This window comes from Strix uralensis, chromosome 5 (assembly GCF_047716275.1).
Source record: "Strix uralensis isolate ZFMK-TIS-50842 chromosome 5, bStrUra1, whole genome shotgun sequence".
Taxonomy (NCBI): Eukaryota; Metazoa; Chordata; class Aves; order Strigiformes; family Strigidae; genus Strix; species Strix uralensis.
Genome location: NC_133976.1, coordinates 87,298,253 through 87,320,286, shown reverse-complemented (window position 1 = coordinate 87,320,286; position 22,034 = coordinate 87,298,253).

Sequence of the window (22,034 nt, the reverse complement as noted above, 5' to 3'; positions counted from 1 at the left end):
CTTTCCACTGGCCTCTGTAGGAGTTCTTCCTGAAGACCATCTTGAATAACATAACCTCTGTAGAATTTACTGAGTGGTTTGGTTTAAGCTAGATGTAAGCGGCTCAGCTGCCATAGCTTCACTGGAAAAACCAACGCTGGTCTCAGCAGAGTTATGGCTTTTTAGTCCAGCTCACAACCTGTCGCACAAGCTGTACAACACCCGGCATGCCTGCCGCCTCCTGCTGGTTTCTCGCACCAAAACCTGGGTAAAAGCCCAAAGTTTCTGTGATTTTCTCAACCCAGATGTTAAAGTTCCTTCTTGCATTCTTCTTGAATCTTGAAAATCTATATTCTTAAGAGTGTTAGTTCATTACCTGGCAAAAATGAGCTATCATGATCTAAATGAGGTAATAGTAGGGATCAGCTTGGGATTTTCAGAAGTCTTCTGTAATGACCTAATTCTGCTTCCATTTAAGCCACCACTGGCATTGAACTGGGTTAGAGTTAGGTGCAATATTAAGTGCTTTCAGAAATCCTGTCCTAAAGTACAGAAGAAGAAGAGTTAAGGATATCCATGTGGTATGTTCTTCAAAAGAAATAAAAAAACAAACAAAAAACCCCATTTGAAATATGACTTCAACAAATCCTGTCATTTTATGTAAACAGGCATTTCACAGATATGTACAGTTTCTACAAAGATAACTTCAGCATTAAAACTTGAAAGATTAACAATCATCTTTAACAATTTAAAAAATATATTTTTGCTGGCTGGGTTTTGCAAAGCAGTTTCTAAAAATTAAATATAAAATAGTAAGCGTTGCATGGATTTTATTTTGCCTTAATCCTTGAGTGCATAATCCTGAAATAAATTTTGAGCTAAATCCCCTGCGACCAGAAATATTCCTTTAAACTCTAGGGATTCAGCCAGCTATAGTTATATTTTATGCCAACTAGCCAGATGTATTTAAAAAGAAAATTCTATTCTAAGTAAAATAAATTCAAAACTCTTTACCATAAAGTTTAAAAAATAAAGCTAAAACCCAACATAGACTTTATTCCCACAGAATAAATATGAAAAAAATACATGTCAGATGGGATCAGAACTGATGTTTATGCATTGCAGGGTATTGCCTCAGCCAGGACCAGTGCAATTGCCTGGACTCAGGGAAGAAGTGAATTGGTGCAGGCATTTATGGTTGTTAGAGGCATCTCCTCTCTTGTGTAACACTGAATCCTTTTTTGGTCAAGGAACTGAAATTTTTGCAACTTCCAGTGCTTGGCTGAGTTTCAAGAAGCTCTTGTTCTACTGAAAAGCTCTAAATAACAAAAAAGGAGCATGGGGCTTGACAGGGTCTGATTCTGAGTGCGGTGAAGCTGATGAGAGAGTCTCCCCTGACATGACTAGGCATGTAAGTATTGGGATCTACCCACACAGCTGGCTCCTAATAGTGATTTAAAAACAGGGATTTAGAATTGTTCTGAAGTTCCATCCTCAAATGCATGGTAGAGCCTGAGTTTTCTATCGTTTTCCTCCACCGTTCTTTCCTTGCGTTCCCTTTTCTATATTTGTCCGTTCCCCACACCCCCCGCTGCCTTTTTCCCCCTATTTGCTGCCGTTTAGCATTACATCAGCAGAAAATCACTGCAGGAGTGGCTTCCATAAAACAGCAAGTAGACTTAAAATCAAGGAACAGTTTCAAAGATGAGTTTGTTGTGTTCCTGTGAATATATCATAACTATAATGAGGGTTTGGAATACATCTACACACACCATAGGGGTAACCTCATCGTTACCCACCCATGGCGACTCTGATCTCGAGTGATCTCATTCCATATCCTCAACATAGTTCTGGCATGTTCCCTCTGCATGAAGGGGGGAATAGAGAATGACCTTCCTTTGAAATCCTAGATGTATTTACATGAGAGAATGCCAAATGCATTAACAAGTGGTGGAGTGAAACCCCGAGTGAGTAAACATGGTCAGCCCAAACACGTGTAAATAAATCTAAAATTTCGGAGGATTTCATGCCTGCTTTGATTTACACCACAAACTATAGGAGGAAATGTTGGGCCAATGAGAATCTGCTCTATTCATTTATTTTTAGTTGCTATTTTGTCATGGCATAGCACATCGGGGAACTCTTTTATCTCCTCTTGGCAAAGTAGATTTGGTTCAGGTGTCAACTCTGTTTCGTTGTGACTAACATGACGTTTCCTTGCACATAGTAACAGCTTCTGGCGGTGGATATTTGGGATGCTGTGTGCTCTGTACGCTTGTCTCTCTCCTCATCTGCTTCACTCTCACTCAGAGAAAAAGAGAAGGCTGCTGCTACTAAGCTGGAAGCAGATATTTGGCTGAGTGCTTCCCTGGTTTTGGACGGGTGTTCCTACTTTTAGCAGCATGCCTAGACTTTGAGAGGTACCTTATGATGAGTGAACAGCTATATGAGGAACTTTCAAACTTTAAATTGTATCCAAGGAACCTCCGGTAATAAGGGCTTCAGCTTGTACCCACAAGTGGTCCTGCGGGAAAACTGGTCTTTGGCTTTTATTTCCTGAAAGGAAGGATTGTATGGCAGTGTTGGGGCTTCGGGGTCTGTATAATCAAGGCTCGGCATGATGAATTTGATGTACTGGCATCTGTTCTGTATGCTTTGTAAGACTTCCAATAAAATATGAATAAAAAAGAAATATGCTTCATATGTCTATGTAGGACATATGGCAGTTAAAGCTTTAGATATGGCATTTTTGTTGAGTTAAGAGGGATATGTTAGAACACACATAAGTGGCACAGTTCTTTCAAAAACAAAAAGGCAGGAAAAATTTAGGAAGGCAATCAAGGCAGATCTGACTATTTTTTTACTATTTTTTGGGGGAGCAAGGGGTTTCTTCAAGCTTGAATGCACCTTTGAAAAAGCTGAAGCTCCAGACAGCATCATGTTACTGTATGTAATCCTTCAAAGAGGGCAAGGTGTGAAAACAAGCCAATAAATGAGTAAGGGGTGAAGGAAGATTTTTACAGATCAGAGTCAAGGTTGCCAGCTTTTCCCCACCACAAAACCCCAACGTCCCTCTCCAGGAACTCGACCCAGAATATTATTTTTGGATGACTGCCTCTGCAAATCAGTACAGTGCAGATGAGGGCCCTCCCCTACAATCAACTTCCAGCCCCTCTATGAGTGCAGAAAAGGCAAAAATAAAGGACAAGGCTGGAGTTTGGGTGATTTTGGTCAGCAATGGATTTTCCAGAACTATCAATACGCCCTCTCTTTCCATAATGAAAATTAGAAGCATGATTAGTTAAATCAAGTGTTTCCTATCTTGCTTGTGCTTTCTCTCAAAGCAAAACCCAACTAGCTTTTTCTTTCTCATGTTTTTTCTGCAGCTGCTTCTCCCTGCTCCTTCTTGGGGCTTGCCCACCGGTGCTCCAGGCCACCTCTGATGTGGGGCAGACGCACCAGGGAAAGAGCTACGGCAGGGGCCTCCCCACATTGCTCAGGGGTCACACCTCAGCCCAGCCCTCACCCATGGTCCTGCAGTTGCAGGCACTGGTAGGAATGTTACTGCATAGTCCACAGAGTGCTGTCTGGGAACAGAGGGAGTTTTGGTGACCCTTCAGAGGAGAAAGACCTTTGAAATTTTGGGATTACACCCATAAAGCAAAGGGTTGTTATAGTTTTCTGTATACGAACTTTCCAGATGCCATTTGTAGGTTTCTGAAGGAGTTAACAGACAGAATTGAAAAAGAGAGAGCTCTTTCCTCTGGAGGTGGTCCAAGGGAATATTTGTGGAAGATACTTCACAAGCAATGGGTAGCTTATGAATCCCCTGCCTCAAATTTATGAGACATGAATTGGACAGCAGATGAAATGCTTTGTAACGTGATTTGGTTTCAGTCATTCAAGCTGATCATGAGCTACCCACTGTTCAGACTGGCTGTTTGCAAGAGCAAAATAGCACCGTTGAAGAGTTCTTATTCAGCGCACTGGCCTGGCAGAAAGCAGCTTCTCCTCAACCTGTGCCTTCCTGTTGGAGAGCGTCCTCTGGACCCAGCGCCACGCGGTCTCTTCCACATGGTGTGCATGTTTTTGCTCTTGCTGAATCCCCCGAGCCTGTGAAACATCTGAGTTCATTCTCCTGTTCTTCTGGCCCAGAAATGTCCTTTCCTGCACCACAGCTGAGACATAACTCACCGTAACAGTACAAACCCATGTTCCACAATTAGAATCAGTCTCCTGAGGATGAAGACCGATGACTGCTCCTACTTCCCAATCCTCTTCAGTGTATCGGTGGGCTGGAGCCAGAACCTTCTGAGGGAGAAGAACAAAAATTTCATTTCTCTTTCAGAGCAGACAAAGAAAGAAAGTGCAACTAATTTCTAATAGTGCAGTACAGCTATAGGAGGAAATTTTGCACAGTTTGGACTCTGGCTGGAAAAGGCAGACCTTTTCTGAGACTCATCTAAGAATCCTCCTTCCATCAGAGTCACCACCCTGTGTGGACTGCTGTGATGAATTATTCTGAAAGGAAGGAGAGTCATAAGGTGCTCAGCTGATGCAGAGAGGTACAACTGCTCTGGCAATGTAATTTATGTCAGCTCTAAGATCTTTTATTGCTGGAAGCAGAAGCTTAGCGAACAGACAAGTGAAAAGCTGCGCGTGGTGAGGGAATCCCACATGAAGGAGAGGGGAAGGGACATGGAAATGTTTCAGGTTATTTTATATTGAGGCAGAAACCATCTACTCATGGTATATGTTGGGTAATAGATTCTTAACGCCTGGTCAGCGGCCTCCGGATGCTGTCACAGTGCACACACATTCATTTCCTTTCCCTGGGACAGCTCCCCTCCCTGCAACCTTTTTTCAAGAGGGTATGGTAGCGATGACTCTTGGCCTTGCTGGTCACAGCTCGGTATCGCATATGTACGATCCCATGAAACCAAAACATACTCTCAAAGAGCTCTTGTACTCCAGGGCTTCCACTTCAGGAAGGATATTAGATTTCAAAGCATATTTACATATTTACTATAACACTTCCAAGAGCAGGTTTTTTTAAAAGGTTATAGCAACATCTGTTTGCCTTTGATGGGGACAATTGCTCATGCTTATGTTCCCTAGACTGTTGAACTCCTGAATCTTACACAAATCTTAAGCATTTTAAATTGCCTAAAGGTTTTATTTTTTTGGTGTGAGAGGTTAGAAACCAATTGGCTGCAGAGTATTCATAGATGAAACTAATAGGAGAGCAGTATGCTCTAAAGACCTCAGAGTTATGCCTGTAAGTGTGTTGCATTTGCTAAACTTAAAGGGGAAAAAAAAAAGTCTGACTGTATCTATGGTTTGTACTGTGTTGTGTGTGGTATACAGAGGCACAAAGGCAAGAGGGAGAGTTTTCTGATTACTCCATAGCAATGAAGCAGCAGAAAGATGTGGAAGAAACTCCATAGTCAAGTAGCTTTGTGAGTCCTTTGTGGGATCTTAATGGTTCAGGAATCAGGAGTCTAATAACAATATGATTGGATTAAATATTTGAAATGCAGAGTATGGAACTGGGAGGGTTGAACCTTGGAAACAAATACTAGTTATACTTTCTAGCTATTTTTTGCAGCTATCCAGTTCAGTAACACATTTTTCTTTAAAAGTTAAAAGCCCATATTCCTAGTGGCTGTAAAATTTATCAGCATCAAATACTGTGAGATACACCAACGCAACTCAATATAAACAGATTAATGCTAAGAAACTTTGCTTGTTTGACTGTCAGCTGTGCAGTCCATGTTCACCTGAATATAGGAGACCACTTTATAATAATTTATTGGAGTATGCTAATGTGATATATGTGATTTACGTGATTTAAAGAGCTACAGCAACGTTACCCTCTCCAAAAAATGAACTATTTTGAAGTCCGTTAATGAAAAGTGAATGCGTTAGTCTTACCTTCACCTCAGCTTCTGTTTGTTTGTTCTGTTGATAGCTTAGCATGAACTTTGGGAAAGCTTGTGTTAATGTTGCTTTCACGCTTTTCAATTTGTGTGCACCTTGGAAACTTTGGCTTTCAACTGGAAGTAGATATGGCAGAAGTCCAGGATATTCTTTTGGGAATTACGGAGGAACAGAGTGAATAATGCTGGACAAGTTAGGTCCAGCAGTGAAAGGACAAAAATGGCTTGGGGCAGCTTTTTTGAGGTTTCACCATCCCCTTTCAGCATTTAGATATGAAGTTTCCTGAGACAACTCATTCTCAGCCTGTCTACTTAACCCTGGAGGCATAGGTATGGCTCACAGGTCCGGTGGACATGGGAGATTTGTGATCCTCCAACATAAATTCCGTTTCGCCGGGACTGAAGGTGGATTGATGCTTGGTTTATAGGAAAGGACACTATCCGGACTCTTGATCTCTCTTTTATCCCTTAGGAGTCTGGTTGTCTTAAAAGCATGAAATGGAAAAACCTCAGTTTTTCTTTTACCCCATCAACCCTGACAGCCAGCCCTGCCGCTCAGCTGACACATACCATGAGGGCACTATATGGGCCCACGTTCCCAGTGAATCTCAACTTTCCAGCCTCATACAAGGATTGTTTCGAGTTAGCACAGTACAGACAACGAGAGAGATGCTAGTGCCTGTACGCTGACCCACAGCTGGTGGTAAGATTGTCTTAGATGGTGCTGAGTGCATCACACAGTCGCGTCTGTGTCTGTTGTATCTTTTTCTGTGTTTTCCTCAAAGAGGTATGCAGAAGAACTCAGTTGATTCAGATCATTTGCCACCTGTCAAACTGCACATGAGTTTATAAGTTGGGCTCGAGGGGTCTTTCAGGTGGGGAAGAGAGATATGGTTGGAGGGTCCATGAGCTTTTGGAAAATATCTGATCTGACAGCAAATGCGCAACTCTAAGTCATGTTTTGATGTAGAGGAGCAGCAAGAGCAAGAATTGGAGAAATGTGAGTCCTAGTCCCAGTTCTGATTCTAACTGCAGGTGTTCAGAGAACAGATTAGGTCCCTGCTCTTCACTTTGAACAAGAAAACCACAACATAAAAGTATAATTCATGATTCCTGGAGCTGTCCCAGCTCTAGAAAACATGGCTGCCAGACCTCATGACTTCTCTTAATTTGTTCTTTAGGGAAGTGGAAAAATTCTTGAACATTTTGTTAATTTATTTGACAAATTCTTCCAGTGAACATGAACGGATGTAGAAATTTGAACAATGCAAGAGAGTTAAGCTAAATATTCCCAAATATTAACCTGTAAGTGAAATTGCAAATATAATGTTTTTATGTTGATGCGTGCTGGAGTGAAAGCAATGATAGAACTGGGGAGAAGAACCATGGTTCTTTGGTTTTAGGTCTATTTCTAAAATACTTGTGTTTTTGAGTGGCAGTTTAGAGCAGACATGTTTAATTAAAGATGTCTTCTATGTTGGAGGATCACTTCTACCACATGTATAGCATCTTCCCAATTCTAATGGCATAGCTGGATAGTTGTGGAGTTAGAGCATCAGGTATCAGCAGAAGACAAGCCTGCTCTCAGGAGACATCTTGCGGAGGGCTATTAATACACTTGTCTGGGGAGGAGGAGGAGGGTGTTCTCCTCTTACTCGTGCAAGGCATCTTTTTGTCCCTTCCTCTACCCTTGAAGGGAGTACAGGTGATCCTGTGTCTTCCAAAGATCTGAAATAGTCAACACCTGAGATTTGCTGACTTCTTTTTTCTTTGTAATCACCTTTCTATTCTAAAAAGAATGAAGAGGAAAAGCAATTTTTGTAATATCCGAATGAAGATTATTTGTTTGGTACAAAGTTCTTTATCCCACAGCTGCAATTATTTTAAATAAACAAAACCTTGTGTTTTTGTCCCGTAGAAAGGTTTTCTATTATTTTCTGTATGCTAAACCATCTCATTTGAATTATGTTGGGGATTAGCCTGGGAAATGTTATGCAAATGGCTGATTTTTTTAAATTTTATTTTAACAGATCAAAACCCCTTTGCAGTTTATGAAAGCCTTTTTCCCATAATTGATATTATTCCTTCTTTTTCTTTTAAGTCCTTAGAGGATTATGAATGTCAGTATTAGAATAAAAGGAAGATTGCTTTAGATAATTTTATGTGCAGGGCTCTGTTCCAAGGGAACCAAACTCAGATGGGGATCTTTGAGAACACTGGTAAAGGGACATGATAAAAATAAGGTGGGGTGATGAAGACCAGCATGGAGGAGGGGAAAGAATAAAAATCTACAAATCAAACTCAGCAGAGGTTTTCAATATAGCTGACATTCTGCACTTTGGGTCATTACAATCCATCTGGAACATTCTGATGCTGTAGCATAACATTAGTTCAAGTTTGTTTTCACTTAATACTGATGATTTTTTTTTTTTTTTTTTTTTTTTTTACTGACTTCTGTGAAGCTTTCCAGTAATTGGAGTAACATGATGTTATCCTAGATTAACACAGGACATGACTGTAGGGAACCGAAGGCGTAGAGACTATGTCCTTAAGACTAATGTCTAATGCCACAGGTTTTTTTTAACTCAGGAGCGGAAGATGAAACTTTGAAGGACAATTCTGAGCACATAAAGTCATATTACTTCAGTTCCCACAGGAGAAGATGTTATCCCATATCACAAAGATGGCATGCTAGCAAACCCCTCACCTACAGCTAGAGCAGGAAAGAGCAATGGCTCTTTTAAAAGTGACTCTTCTTAACCTGATTTTTAGTCCATCTTGATGCCCGCCCTTTAGTACTTCTCAAAGACCACATCTGAAGAACGTTTCCTCTCATCTCCACTACCTGTGCCTGGCAAAGCAATGTCTGGAAAAACTAACCATCCCACAGCACGGCTGTGTGAGCAAGCAGGGTCTGAGGGTGATGAAGAGTGTCTTCTGGCACAGAAATATGTGTTGTACAACCACTCCAGCTGCAGAGGGGACACAAGGTACATTCACGCTCCCCCCCCCGCAGTAAATCTGCATGCTTCTTCTGTAATGCTGTTATTCCATTGTAAGAAGCAGAAATGGTCATTTCCATGCAACTTACTGCTCTGTGGTGTTGCCAGTGCAAAAAAAGACTAATTTAGGAAGTGAAAATGAGTATTATAGTGCCTTGTTCATCAGATAACTAAAGTAAAACATAAGAATAAATATGGTTTCCTCTTTTCTATGATGTAAATGTTCAGTAATGCTTTTGAGATGAAATGCAATATGGTTTGAAACCACACCTCCCATTAAAAAACTACAGTGAATAAGCTTGGGAGAAGTCTTTTGTCATTAATTTGAGCAGGCATATGGGAAATGTCCTAAACTTGTACCAGTCAACCTACAGGTTTTTGTTGGCAGGCAGTGATCAAGATTAAGTTTTCCTCCAACTTTTTAGTGCGTTGACTTGTAGTTACCTTAGAGTAACAAAGAGAGAGGTAGGGATGTGAAGGAAATCTAATCAGCCTAATACAGCTTCCTAACAACTTACATCCTCCATCACTCCAAAGGGTAAATCTTTGAGGACGTTTACAAAGTTTCCACTTTTCATGGGGAACCTCTGTTAGGTTGTTAAGTCTAGCCCACCCAACACAGTCCAAGTCTGAGTGACAACAGTAGCATAAAAAGAGCAAGATAAGGGTCTGTTGGCCTTTTCTTTAGGCTTTGGCCACTAGTGTGTCTTGCGCTCAAACCAGTGTTAAGGAGCCTGATGGAGAGGAGCCCGGTTTGTCTGGTGGGGACATGGCTGTCCTGATCCTGTCCACTGGTCTGGAGGCCTCACGATGGTCAAGGTGCAGCCAGTTTCAGGTGACGTCATGAAGTCAGCCAGTCCCCTTTGGTGTGGGAGCGAATCAGGCACAGCAGTTGTTAGACTTTGAGAAAATGCTCCTTGTTTCCCTGGTAGAAGTTATCCAGCAGGACCATGGGGAGGCCAAGGCTCTGTTTGCAGTCCAGTTAGCAACTGGGCGCATTGAGAGTGCAACGGGGTTACCACCCTTGTAAAGTTTCTGCCTGGTAGCTTAGTTGTCCTGAAGATGCAACTTTTCATGATAGAAAGTGGTGCTGTGCAGTGATTGTTTTGAGGAAGGATAGATCAGAAGTCAGGGCAATGGTTAAGAAGTGAAATAGCTGGTTTCCAATCTCAGCTTCATTACAAATTTCTTCTGTAACCACAAAGGTTATTATCAAGGTATAGTGGTCAAGACAGCAAGGTTGGCCCAGGAAACAGCTTCCTAAATTAATGTAACCCAGTAGGAGCATTTTCACAGCAAAGCTTTTGTCCACGTATGTTATTCCTGTACTACTGTATGGGTATTGGGCCATATTTAATTTTCCCTTGGGCTAAGGTGTTTTTTCCTAAATACCCATAGAGCAAATTGTGTCTAAATAATGCCCCTGATGATTCAGCCACTTGAGGTGTTGATACCTTTAAATCTGCAGAAATGCCATTGGGTTTAGAAGCTGCAGAACTGTCAGCCTAAAATCCAGAAAAGCAATGAGGTTTGCTTCACAGTAAGGGTAATAATCCAGGCTAACTCTAAAAATTAGTGTCTCACAGAGTTACGGTTAAATATATGAAATATAAAATAGATCATTATGATGATGGAACATACATGTATTAGATGAAAGTTTGGAATCCCATTCTAAAGCAATATGCCACAGTCCAGAAATACTTAGAAAGTTGATGAAGTCATGAAACCATGATGTGGCACGCACCTATTTCTGGTACCATTTAGAGGTCTTGTAAGTATTTCCCTTAGACCCAGTTTTGTGCCATGCAGACATTTCTTATCATTTTGATCCTGCACCATCTGGTTTTACCCAGCAACTCACTTCCCAATGAGCAAATTGTGTGACTGGTGGAGATTTAAACTGTTCATGACAACTTGAGCAATTGCTGCCAAATGATGTGGAATTACAATCCAGTGGAGAGCCATTCTTGTCAAGATCTTTAAGCCCACAAATGAAAACCTGTAATTCTAATTTGCTATTTAGGAACATGAAAACAAGATCTATGTTTTCTATAAAGCTGGGCCTGCACCTGATATCACCTGTCAGAAGATGCCTTATAGTCCAAACCTTAGAAAACCAAAGCCGATTACTGGAGTGCTCAAATAAGGGTTTAGGAATGGAGAAGTAGTCACTACTTTGGGAAATTTCATCTCTGAAGAGAAGCAGCTTGGCATAAAACCACCCTGACAATGAAACAGTACAATCTTCCCCAAAAGAAGTGAAAGATGTCATGGAAGCTGGCCAACGTGAGATCAAAGCAGTCGTAGCAAGGCTGGAGAGAAGTCAGCTGCAGATGAAAAGAGATAAAAAACTTTGCATATTTTTCTCTGAAGCCCTATGAGCTTGCATTCATGTGGGTGAGTATCACTGACTTTCTAATGAGTCACTGGAGCAGTTGAAGCAAATGATTAAATGAAGAGTAATTGTGTTGCAACAAAATGCTAAAGGAAGCAGGATGTCCTCAGTCTCCTGGTGTCTTCAGAAAAAGCATCTTCTGGAAGATAAGCACTGACAAAACGTAAGTTACCAAGTCCAGTGCTGGGGTAGTTGAGGGGTATTGGCTTGTTTTACAGGGGAGATCCTTCTGACCTTAGGACCTGGTGGGCTCTTCAGTGAAGAGGTGGCTTGAATACATGGTTATGGTCCAATGTTAAATCTTCTTTAATTCTTCTGCTGCTTAGTAGGAATAGGGAACAGAAACCAGGTCAGTAAGAGCAACAGCAAGAAGAATCATTTGGATGTGCATCTCTGATGACTGGCTGTGGGACTGAGGGGCTGCCGAATACCCGTTGTGTTGTTTATTTGGCTGTAAGGGGGGACCTTTGTCTCACTGGCCTTATCCAAACAGCTCTTTCACAAGTTTTCTGGTCATAGAACAAGCTTGGGTACTGTTACAACCACAGGCTGGATGTTTTCCAAAGCCATAATTGGGTTAAAGTTCTCCAGGAATCACCTTTACCTGGGTAATGATGACTCAGATGAGCTCTGTTGCATCGGAGGGTTGTTTTCATGCTCACTTGCTTTGGTGAATCAGAGCATAAATGACTTCCTCTGCACAGAAGACAGTGCACAAAATTCAGAGTATTTCCCACTCTGCACTTCCCACATCCCACTGGCAAAATTGTTTCCCATTTTATTGAATCACTTTATTTACTTCAAAGTAGTTTTGCAGCAGTTAGACTGGTCTGTGCCTCAGTATGTGCCTTTCTTCAGTAAGAAGGAATGTGGTTCTAAGTAGCCTCAGTCACAATAACTGTAGTTTTATCCTTAATAATTTACAGTTGCTTCATGACTGCACCTTAACACGTAAGAAGGACTGGGTAAATCTACAGAGTTCTGGGTGGGAGGTTGTTCTGCTTTATGTGCAGCTTTCAACAAATTAGAAATACTTGGGGGCTTTTTCTTTTTGTTTCATTTCAGCAACTGGAAAAACTTAGATTCAATGCCACCATGTAGATTGTCAGTTGGACAGAATGATGCCATTACCTTGTATATTATTATAAAAAGACCACATCAAACTATGCAAGTGTCTTTTAATGTCATGATTACAGTGTTAGACACGCACCAGTTAAAAAATATGACTAATTGAATATCAGAATATTCCTTCAATTATATGTTTGGCTGTCCACATAGATATAGGCAGTCTGTTAAAATATTATGTCGTTTTGCACTATGGCAAGCGTGGAAGGTTTCCTGAGAAGGAAAAGGGGGGGCTGGAAATGCAGCCTTGAGCATGCGTTGTGGCCTCACCTTATCCTGCCATCTCCTCAGAGCCTGCTCATGGGGAGAGCAACGGGAAAGAAAACCCCACTGGAAGATCCAGACATTGCAGGAAGGTGCTGTTGGTCACCAGGGTGAGGGCTGCTTTTCCAGCCCAAACCCGTGCCCTGCTGGGGCGTGAAGTGGCCGCCTGTGGCAAGAGGAGGCCTGTTTTGGATGATGGGTGAGACCAAGGTGCCAGTCACAGCACGGCTTCTGTAAGTGTCTTTGCAAGAACTTGAAGCGCTTTTTGAAAGAACCTGATTTCTCTTGCCAAATTACAGCCTGTGTAATTACATTCTGGTTGCCTCAAGCACTCCTGCTGTTTCAACTGAATGCACAAATAAATAATAAATAAATACTGTGTTTTAAAAATGCTAACTGGGCAGAATGGCAGAAGGCATAGCGGTGTGGCCATAGGGGTTGAAAAAGCATACTTTATTTTATTTTTTGATACTTTTGCCTGAAATAGCCTCATATTTTCAGGTCAGCTTATGGCCAAGAAAAACATAAGTCAAACCAAAGCCCACAGGAAACCGTAGCAGCCCTAAGAAAGGCCAGCGAATGAAGGGTGTAGAAAAATCACTGTGAATGATATCATTGACCATGGGCAGTGGGAAACTCTGAGGGCTTGTAGCTGTTCATGAAGAGGGGTTGGGGAAATGAAATGTTAAAATATTCTGGATTTTTATTTATTTGTCTTCTGTTTTCTAAGAATCCTGGGAAAAACAGCTTCGTTATGATTGCCACCCATTGCTTTCTGACTTTTAAGGTCCCATGGATGCAATTTATGCCTCTGAGTTGCTATAGATACAGGGGATGAAATCCGTTCCTGGCCTTACTAAAGTTGCTGGGAGTCTCGCCATTCAGTAGGGGACAGATTTCACCATAGATTTTCAGTGGCACAATCTTAACTTCTAACAAAGAATAAGTAAAAATGGTGCCACTTCAAAGAGCAGCAATTTGCAAAGGAAATGAACCTGTGTTTAACCATTTGCGGCTCAGAATCACTTCTGTTTATCAGCATTGCGTACGTTAGCACGGTGTGAATTAAGTACACAGAATAAGCGTTTGCATGTTTAATTAGAAGCAGCTTTCTCTCAGATGTTGACGTGGACCTAACCCTAGAAAGCAAAAGTGGGTAAGCATAGAAGCAAATTGAGAGTGCTTCAAGTGGATATTGAGCTGGATTTATTAGATCACAATCATCTTCTGATGATACAAAAGGGCTTTGTGTTCAAGCATTTTTTTAAGACTGGCCATGATCTTTTGTTAATGCATCTGAATGCACTGGCTTGTGGGCTGGGGTTGTATTGCTGTCCTCTACTGCCTTTCAGAGAGTTGATTTCATTCGTGTAGTAGGCTCCATTTTAACACAAAGCTTGTATCACAGATCACCTTTCCTGCTGTTTCTGAGCACAGATTGTGCTTCTGTAGTATCTGTTGCAATGATGTTAATTGAAACATGATATTGGGAAAGCAGAAAAGATATTGTATATCATCAGTTCATGGTTTCCACTGCTCAAAAGTCAAGGAGCAAATGCCATGTGATGAGGCAATTCTCAGCAGACCACAGTCTGGGGAATGGGGGGTGTAGCTGCACTGCCCCAATGCTTTCCTGGTGGGAGAGGGGGAGCGGTTGGCTCCTGAGCTGTTTCCATTCTTTGGTGTGTAAGCAACCTCCCATTTTTACTTCTCGGCACAGCCTCTTTGTGCTTTGCTGCTGCTGCTGCTTGGATTTGGGACTGTAGCACACAAGAAGCCCCAGCTTGCTTGTAGTTGCAGGTGTTTCTACAAAAGTGTGCTGCAAGATTACAAGAGCTAAAGCTGAAGCAGAGGCAAAGTGAACCAAGGTCACAAGTCAGCAGTAAACTCAGGATAAATCCATAGCTTTGCGTCCCAGTCTAATGCCCTGTCCACCAAACTCAGTGGATTGGCATATGGTGCTCCTTTCCCAGCTTCAGCATCTGGCTGATGCTGGAATAAGTTGGCTAAAGCTCAGTCCAAACAAACCAAAGAGATGTAGGTAGGTGTTGGTGTGGTTTATCTCATAGAGATGGTGAAGGAACTGCGTTAAATGCTGCAGTTTTCTCACTATCATCATTCCCCAAAGAGTCACAAAATACTTTACAATGTTAAATTATCTGTATTAAAACAGTTTTTCTGATGCAACTGGAGACCACCCAGAACTGATCCTAGATACAGCAGCATCCTCTCCAAGGAGCTAGGCTGAAATTATTTGGAGTTCACTGCCCATAAGGCATATTCTGGGCTGGATATACGCACACAAGCAGTGCTCAGGGGACTTGTCTCGGAGCACTCTGTTTCTGGTGTGCTTTGTTTGCATTTGTGTAATGGAACCATTTAAAAAATAAATAGTTTAAAAATAAATGAGCGATTTTCATATTTAATGTTTATCTAAGATAACTGGCATCCATGTCCATGCTAAAAAAACCTTTACTGGCTTTATGAATCTGTTTATTCAAGTATCTGTATTTCAAATGAGTCTTATAATATTTGCATGTTAAGTAGCACACAATTTCTTTTATCAAGAAAGTTTCTTCCCTGCATAATTCTACGCTGAAAAGAGAATATCATGCTTTACAACAAAGCTTTCAACTAGATTTGCCAGAGTCTCAGTAGCACAAGTAGCTCCAGTGTAGTTTTGCTTTGCCTTAAAATCTTTCATCATAGACTCCAGCCTTGGTGGAAGAGCAAATCAAGAACCTGGCCATTTGAAATGAATTATTAGTTTGTTCAGTTGAGGAAAAAGTCTATACTGGCATCACCAGAGGACTTCAGAGAGAGTTTTCTATGTGATTTTTAAGTGAAAGACAAATGACTTATCAGGCATTGATTCTGTATGTGCAGTCTTCATGTATGGTTGGAGGCAGTGTGAATTATTAAAGAGGAGGGTTAATAACAAATTGAGAAGATCAGAAAATCTAAGACATACACCTTTATCGCCACTCATTTTGGATGTCTCTGTGTGGATTGTCCCTTGATTTTTACATTCGGCATTTGACAGATCGACCGTATTGTCCCAAATGGTCACTTCTTCAATGGAACTGGCTCTATCCAAGTCCCCGTTTGGGCTGTGAGCGTTAGATGTCCTTCTGCTGAAGTAGGCCTGAGACTCATTTCAGCTGTGTAAGAAAGTTAGCTGGTGTCCATGGTGCTAATAGGAAATACAACACCACAAGTGATGTAATTTAATTGTCTAAAGCCATTTTGAAAAAGCTTGAATCTTTCTTAACCGGCCCTAGTGTAACTTACATTGGAGTGAGCTTACTGTGGGGATTTGAGAGACAGTTGTGGGGATCAGACACCGAGAGTTCATACCCGTACGAAAGGAACAGAAGAATTACAATGCTCTGCGGAGCTTTGATTAACTGTCTCCAGAGTAAATACAACCTCTGGAAACAAAAGCTTTCTCTCACACCAGGCCCCAGAATTGGCAACTTTAGCACATTCTCTTTGTTCACCTCCAGGATGGCTGGCAGGTTCAGCCAAAGGAGAGCGACTGTAAATTACAACAAAAAGGGAATTAGAAGATGTTATTTTAATCAGGCTACTGAATGACTTCACTGCCGAGCTAGCGCACGGTGTGCACAGTAATCAGACTTCTGTAGACCCGGTGCAGTAGCTCTCACTGTGGGGTTGTGCCGGAGGAGGCTCAGAAAGAAATCTTTCAGCACACCCTTACGGTTGAACGACCAGGCAAGTCCTGTATCGCTTCCCTTGTCCTTCTATTGTATCTGCTTCAGATCACTCTTTGCATAAGCTATAAGGCTGAATTCTTTTAGCCAGGACATCAGGCACCGATTTTGCAAAACATGATCTACTCCTGTAGACCCAAGTGCCCACAGGGAGCCCAGCATCGTTCCAGAAGAGGGTCAGTGGATCCTTGCTAGGAGCTGCTGTTGAATGATTAACTTTCACCCAAGTCCCCTGCATTATTTTAAACTCTGCCCTCGTTCTTATAGAGAAATGCAAAATATTGCAAAGTTCCTTGTGCTGTGCTATGTTTTATGTTGTCAGAGCTAAAATCTCACTGTTAATTGCTGGATTTCACTTCCTGCTCTGCCATAGCTCTCCTGTGCAGGCAAGCTGAATTTCCTTGCAGTATTTCAAGTGAGACATTTACTGCCAGTAAGAAAGGATTTTTAAATGCTCCCTTATTTTGAATTATTTTCCCTGTTGATTGTATGCTTCTTCACACTCACTTTCCCTAGGCTCTAAACATCTCTTAGAAAAAGCAACCTGTCTTTCCCACGGCAAGGCTCAAGAGTTGTCCCCCGGAGTCTGTTTCTGAGAGTTGGTATGCGTGAAGCAAAACCAAATTGCAGGATTGGTTTTTTCAAGGGAACATACCTGCCATTATTTAAAAGAACATTTTCCCTTGAACATTGCCATCACGTAGGTGACTGAACAAGAGGCAGCAGAACTAACAGACTGTAACATAGTTGGAATCTTAATGAATAAAATTAGTAGTTGTGAATCTATTTAAGAGGATAATTTACAGAACATTAATCTTCTGAGTGTTTCTGAGTAGCTTAGCAGAGTGGACACCATGGCTATTGGAAACTTTCAGGAGGAGAAACTGGTGGTTCAAATCAGGAATATTCTTTAGTGGAAGGTTGTGTATTTGGAGAGCCTGTGTGTGCAACCATTTCCCAGGTGAAGATGCACACCACCACCACCAGAGGAGGTCCATACTGCCTCACTCCATTTTCTGAAAGCTCTGGCTCAGGTCTGCTCAGGGCAATCTCCACATTCGTATCTTCTGTTGTTCACTCACTTTTCCTGATACCACTGACACATGTACATGCCTGCTAAATTCACCATGCCCAGTCACCAGGCAAAGAGATTCACTTTCTGAGTCAACCTTGTCATGCAGCATACAGCTCTGCAAATTTATTTGTACTTATTCTGTTAGGAAAGTGGCTAAATTGTGCTTTTAATTTTTTTTTTTTTTTAAGTTGCTAGTTGGCCTTTAATTTTTAATGAGGTCTATGATTATTCTGGACTGTGTTGCCTCCAAGTGCTGTGAATCATCCTTTACAACAATATAGCAGGTTTTCCATGTTTTGTATCCTTCCTGTGAAATTCCCAGGACAGCAGCCTGTGTTCTTGCAAAGTCCCAAGTGCCAGCCGAGGGGCAGAAAAAGAAGCATCGGGCAGGGAGTTCGTATGGCCGCAGTGAGTGGGTGACTTCTGAGAAGAGGAAGGAGCAGATGCATGCTGAGGGACTTCAAGATGTGCTGAGACTTTTGCAAGCCAGCTAGGTCCTACCTCACTGTAAGCAGAATTATGGTGAAAAGCAAGAAAACCCCAAGAGATGCACCCTGCAACAATGTGGGGATCAGGTAGGGAAATAATTTCTTTTGATCTATTCATTCTGTTCTGTCTCACTTTGAGGGCCTTTTGGGGGGCAGGGGACTGGAGGAAATGAACCTACCATTTGAGTTTAAAAGCCTCACAAATATTTTTAGGGTGCTTAAGACAAGAGCCTGGGCAGACCCATCTTGGTGTCATGCTTCTGTGGTTAATGCCTCAATATCTGACATCACTTTTGTAGTCTCTTTCATCACTAGAACTTTTAAACTCTGGCATTGTGTGTGGCTGATATTACCAAAGTCATGTTAGTGTAAGGTGTAACTACCTATATAAGCCTCAGTTTGCAGTGGGAAGTCATCTAGAGAGTAGATGCTAAAAAACCCCACAACTCATCCTCTCCACCCCAAAACCCCAAGGACAGATTCATTTAAGGTGAAAAGCAGTGATGCCTACTATTGCATGGGGCACGTGGTACAGCTAAGGACTTCTCTTTGTGAAATGCTCATCTATATATAGTTTCCACAAAGCCTGTTTACCCTAAGCCTCCCATAGGCCTGATTTTGAGAGCCTGAGGTTATTTGATTCCCTCAGACCACTTTCCAGGAGGATAAATAAGCCCAGACTGCTGCCAGGAGAGAAGGTCACCTAACCTGGACAGCTCCTGTGGAGGAAAAAGGGACTGCTGTGGAGACACACGCAAAGAACCTTTGTGATAAACTGTGCCCAGAACATGAATATAGCTGTGTGGCCTCATTGAGGGGAGAAAGGTTAAAGAGAAAGCAATTTTCTGTGGTGGTTGCATGGAGTGTTGAATATTCTGTCCTCATACGGTGCTGCCCTGTGCTGGTGCCTATAGAGCTCTTAGTGACTTGTCTCGGGTGCAGCCAAGATGGCAACACACAACTGTCTGGTGCTCTTCCCTGTAGAGAGCCTTTCCAGTCATACCTGGCAGCGTATCAGACCACTTTGTCTCCTGAAGTATGCGGGGTCCCTTTTGTCATGGAGGGACAACGTGGGGCTGCACACTTGCAGACGTGTGGTGCACCCAAGCAGCAAATTGGGCCTTGGCATCAGCGCCAGGTTACTTCTCCAAACACAGCATGAATGTTTCCCCTGCATGGTCTTTCCGGGATGTCTAGAGAAAGTCTTGAAAAATCCTAATAGTTTTGTAGGACTGTGTTTAACCCACTGACTGATGAAGGCTAGGGCTGATTGGCCTCCACGTTGGTTTGTCTTTCAGCACCTTGGAGCCGGGCCACCCCTTTGGCAGCGGCAGGGGTCTGAGGCATTAGGAACTCTTGATTTACCACTTCATTACTTACCTGGGCACCCATCTCTTGCAGCATATGGTTTGCTATTGCTGGCATCATATTAGAATAAAAAATATTTTTAAAAAAAGAAAATGCCCACATAAAAAGAAAAGCCAAACCCGAACAAGAATTCAGGGTTGCTCCTTAAATTTGGGACTTTCTGTTGCTTGCATGAGAGAAATGAGGGACTTGGGTTTGTTCCCTCCCCCTTAGCTTTTCTTCCATTTTCTAATTTCTTCTGCTTACATTCATTCCTTTTCCCAGTTGCAGTTCTCTCACCTTAAGCCTGCACTAAGTCATGAGCCAGGGGTGTGTGTTGTTCATCACACCATGAGGACCTCACGAGCCGTACATCTTGATGCAGTTTTTTGTGGATGATTGCAGAGTTTGCAGATCCTTTTCCCCCTCCCTCATGGCTGTTTGTGAGGTTTTGAGCCCTTTTCTTCTGCAAGCCTTGCTGCCATGGTTTTCTTTTCAGTGGTTTGGATGCTGAGGCTAGCATTAGCGCCAGTGCCATATTGCTTGCTTTCAGCAGCACTGCTGGACTATTTAACTTTTTTCCTGACTCGGATCTAATCTCACAGTTTGGTTATCTATACTGTTTGAAGTCTGCCTCCAGGCATCCTGGAGGAGCTTTGGAGTCCTGTGAGTACTGGACTGCTACTCAGATCAGCTTCACTCTGTGATCTTGGAGAAGTCATTTTGGATGCAGTTTTCAAAAGCACTGTTGAAAGTAAGTGAGACTTCTGCTCCTAAGCTACTTCAGCCTTTCAGAGTGTTGTTCTGTGCCTTTGTCATCTATTTGCCTTCCCACCTGTCCTGCTAATGGCTTGCTCAGGCTGCCAGCTCTTGGGAGCACTGCTGCTTCTTGCTGCTGTTTCTGTGTACGTACCTTTGGCCTAACGCGGTGGGATCCTGGTCTCAGTTAATAGTGACGGCATCTCGGGGTGGACAAATGCGGGATCGAACCGGAGCTCACTGTGGATGAATCTAAAATCTAGGCTGGAATGACCTGACCAGGGGATGTTGATATTAAATGTTCTTTTCTGTTAATCAGTTACATATGGTGGCCTGAATAAATAGGTGTATGCAGGACTGGGTGCAGCCCTGTTTAACATTCAGGAGTTTGCATCTGCAGGCTTGGGTCGCAGACAGTGAGCATGGAGGAACCAGGGACCTTTAGTGAGCCCACGAGTTGTGGATGTGTCTGACCCACGTGGGCAGGGCAGCAGCTGCTCATCAGAGCTTGCCAATGCCGTACATCCAGTTGCATCTGATGCCCTGATCCAGCCGGACAGCAATCCAAGAGCCAAAGCAATGCGCTGCCAAAGCTGCTGCAAGTGGAGGAAGGAGGGAGTAAAGACCCATTAACCACCCTTAATAACTCTGTACCCAGCTGTGATATAAAGAAAGGTACAGGTGGGACTGTGGGCTAGTGCAGATTTTTGTTTTAAGTCTCATTTTGGTTGAGGAAATAGAAAACACTGCTATGTGAAATATGGCAAAATACATACATTTTTTTAATTTAAATATAAATGTTGCCAGGGAGTTTATTCCTCCAGCATTTCCACATACATGTCAAGATATTTGGATCAATGTTTTAAAAAGAGGAATTCAAACCAGAAAACCCAATACATGAGTTTATCTAAATGAATGATGAATATGCATCAGTTCTGTCAAAGGTTGATCTGAGGTGCTGGGTAGTGGGAGTTGTTGCTCTTTGTGCCATTTCTTTGCAAGTGGAAATCTGGGGTCTTAACTTTATGGTTTTGTTTTGTAAATCCAGTATAGCATTGCTCACTGGAAAATGTTGCAATCTGTGTAAGTATTCTGTGCCACAAGCCTCACATTTTCATCTCTTGCCTATTACACCACCCGTGTGTGATTAGCAGCTTGACATCGGATGATAACTAGAAAGTTACATTAAAGTGGAAAACCTAGACAACCTGATTTTCTATTTTCATTTTAAACAGACGAGAATAGACACCACAAATGCATACTGGTCCCTTCTGTGGATCTATTCTCTCAAACATTTCTTAGAGGCTTTACTCTTTTAACCAAGGACATAGCTGGCTGAATGCATATCAAACGCATTGTTATTCATGCTAATATTTTCAAATTAGTAGCTATCTGTGGTATATTTTACAGAAACTGTTTCAGTGCTAGCCAAAAGCTGAAAGCTGCAGTTACTGAAGGTCTGGCAAGACAGAAATCTGACGCTGGTTTAAAGGAGCAATGTGTTGTGAGTGCTCGACTTGCCTTCAGGAGCAGTTCTGACAGGCGGAAGGTTTTAAGCTTATTAACACTGTAAGTCAGGCAGATGGTTTAATGCCTGTGTAGTCCATGCTGAATGAACATAAAACTGTCCCAGAAAGGCTGGGCTGAAGCAGAAGGTCTGTTCAGAGCAGGAAACAACAGGAACATCTCTGTGTTGTGGCTCCTGGGTACCACCCAGGTTTCCAGAGGTGCCCAGGGGAGCATGGCACCTGAACACTATTGCCTTGCCTGCTTAAACGGCAACAAGAAAAAAGTGGGTGCCAGCCCTGAAGCATGCACACACCCCCCAGTTTTATGATCCTCCCACCGTGTCCTTTCCCCAGGACTAGCTCCTCTGACGCCAGGCTGCAGGCAGCACAGCACAGCCACATGAAACCCATCTGGCCGA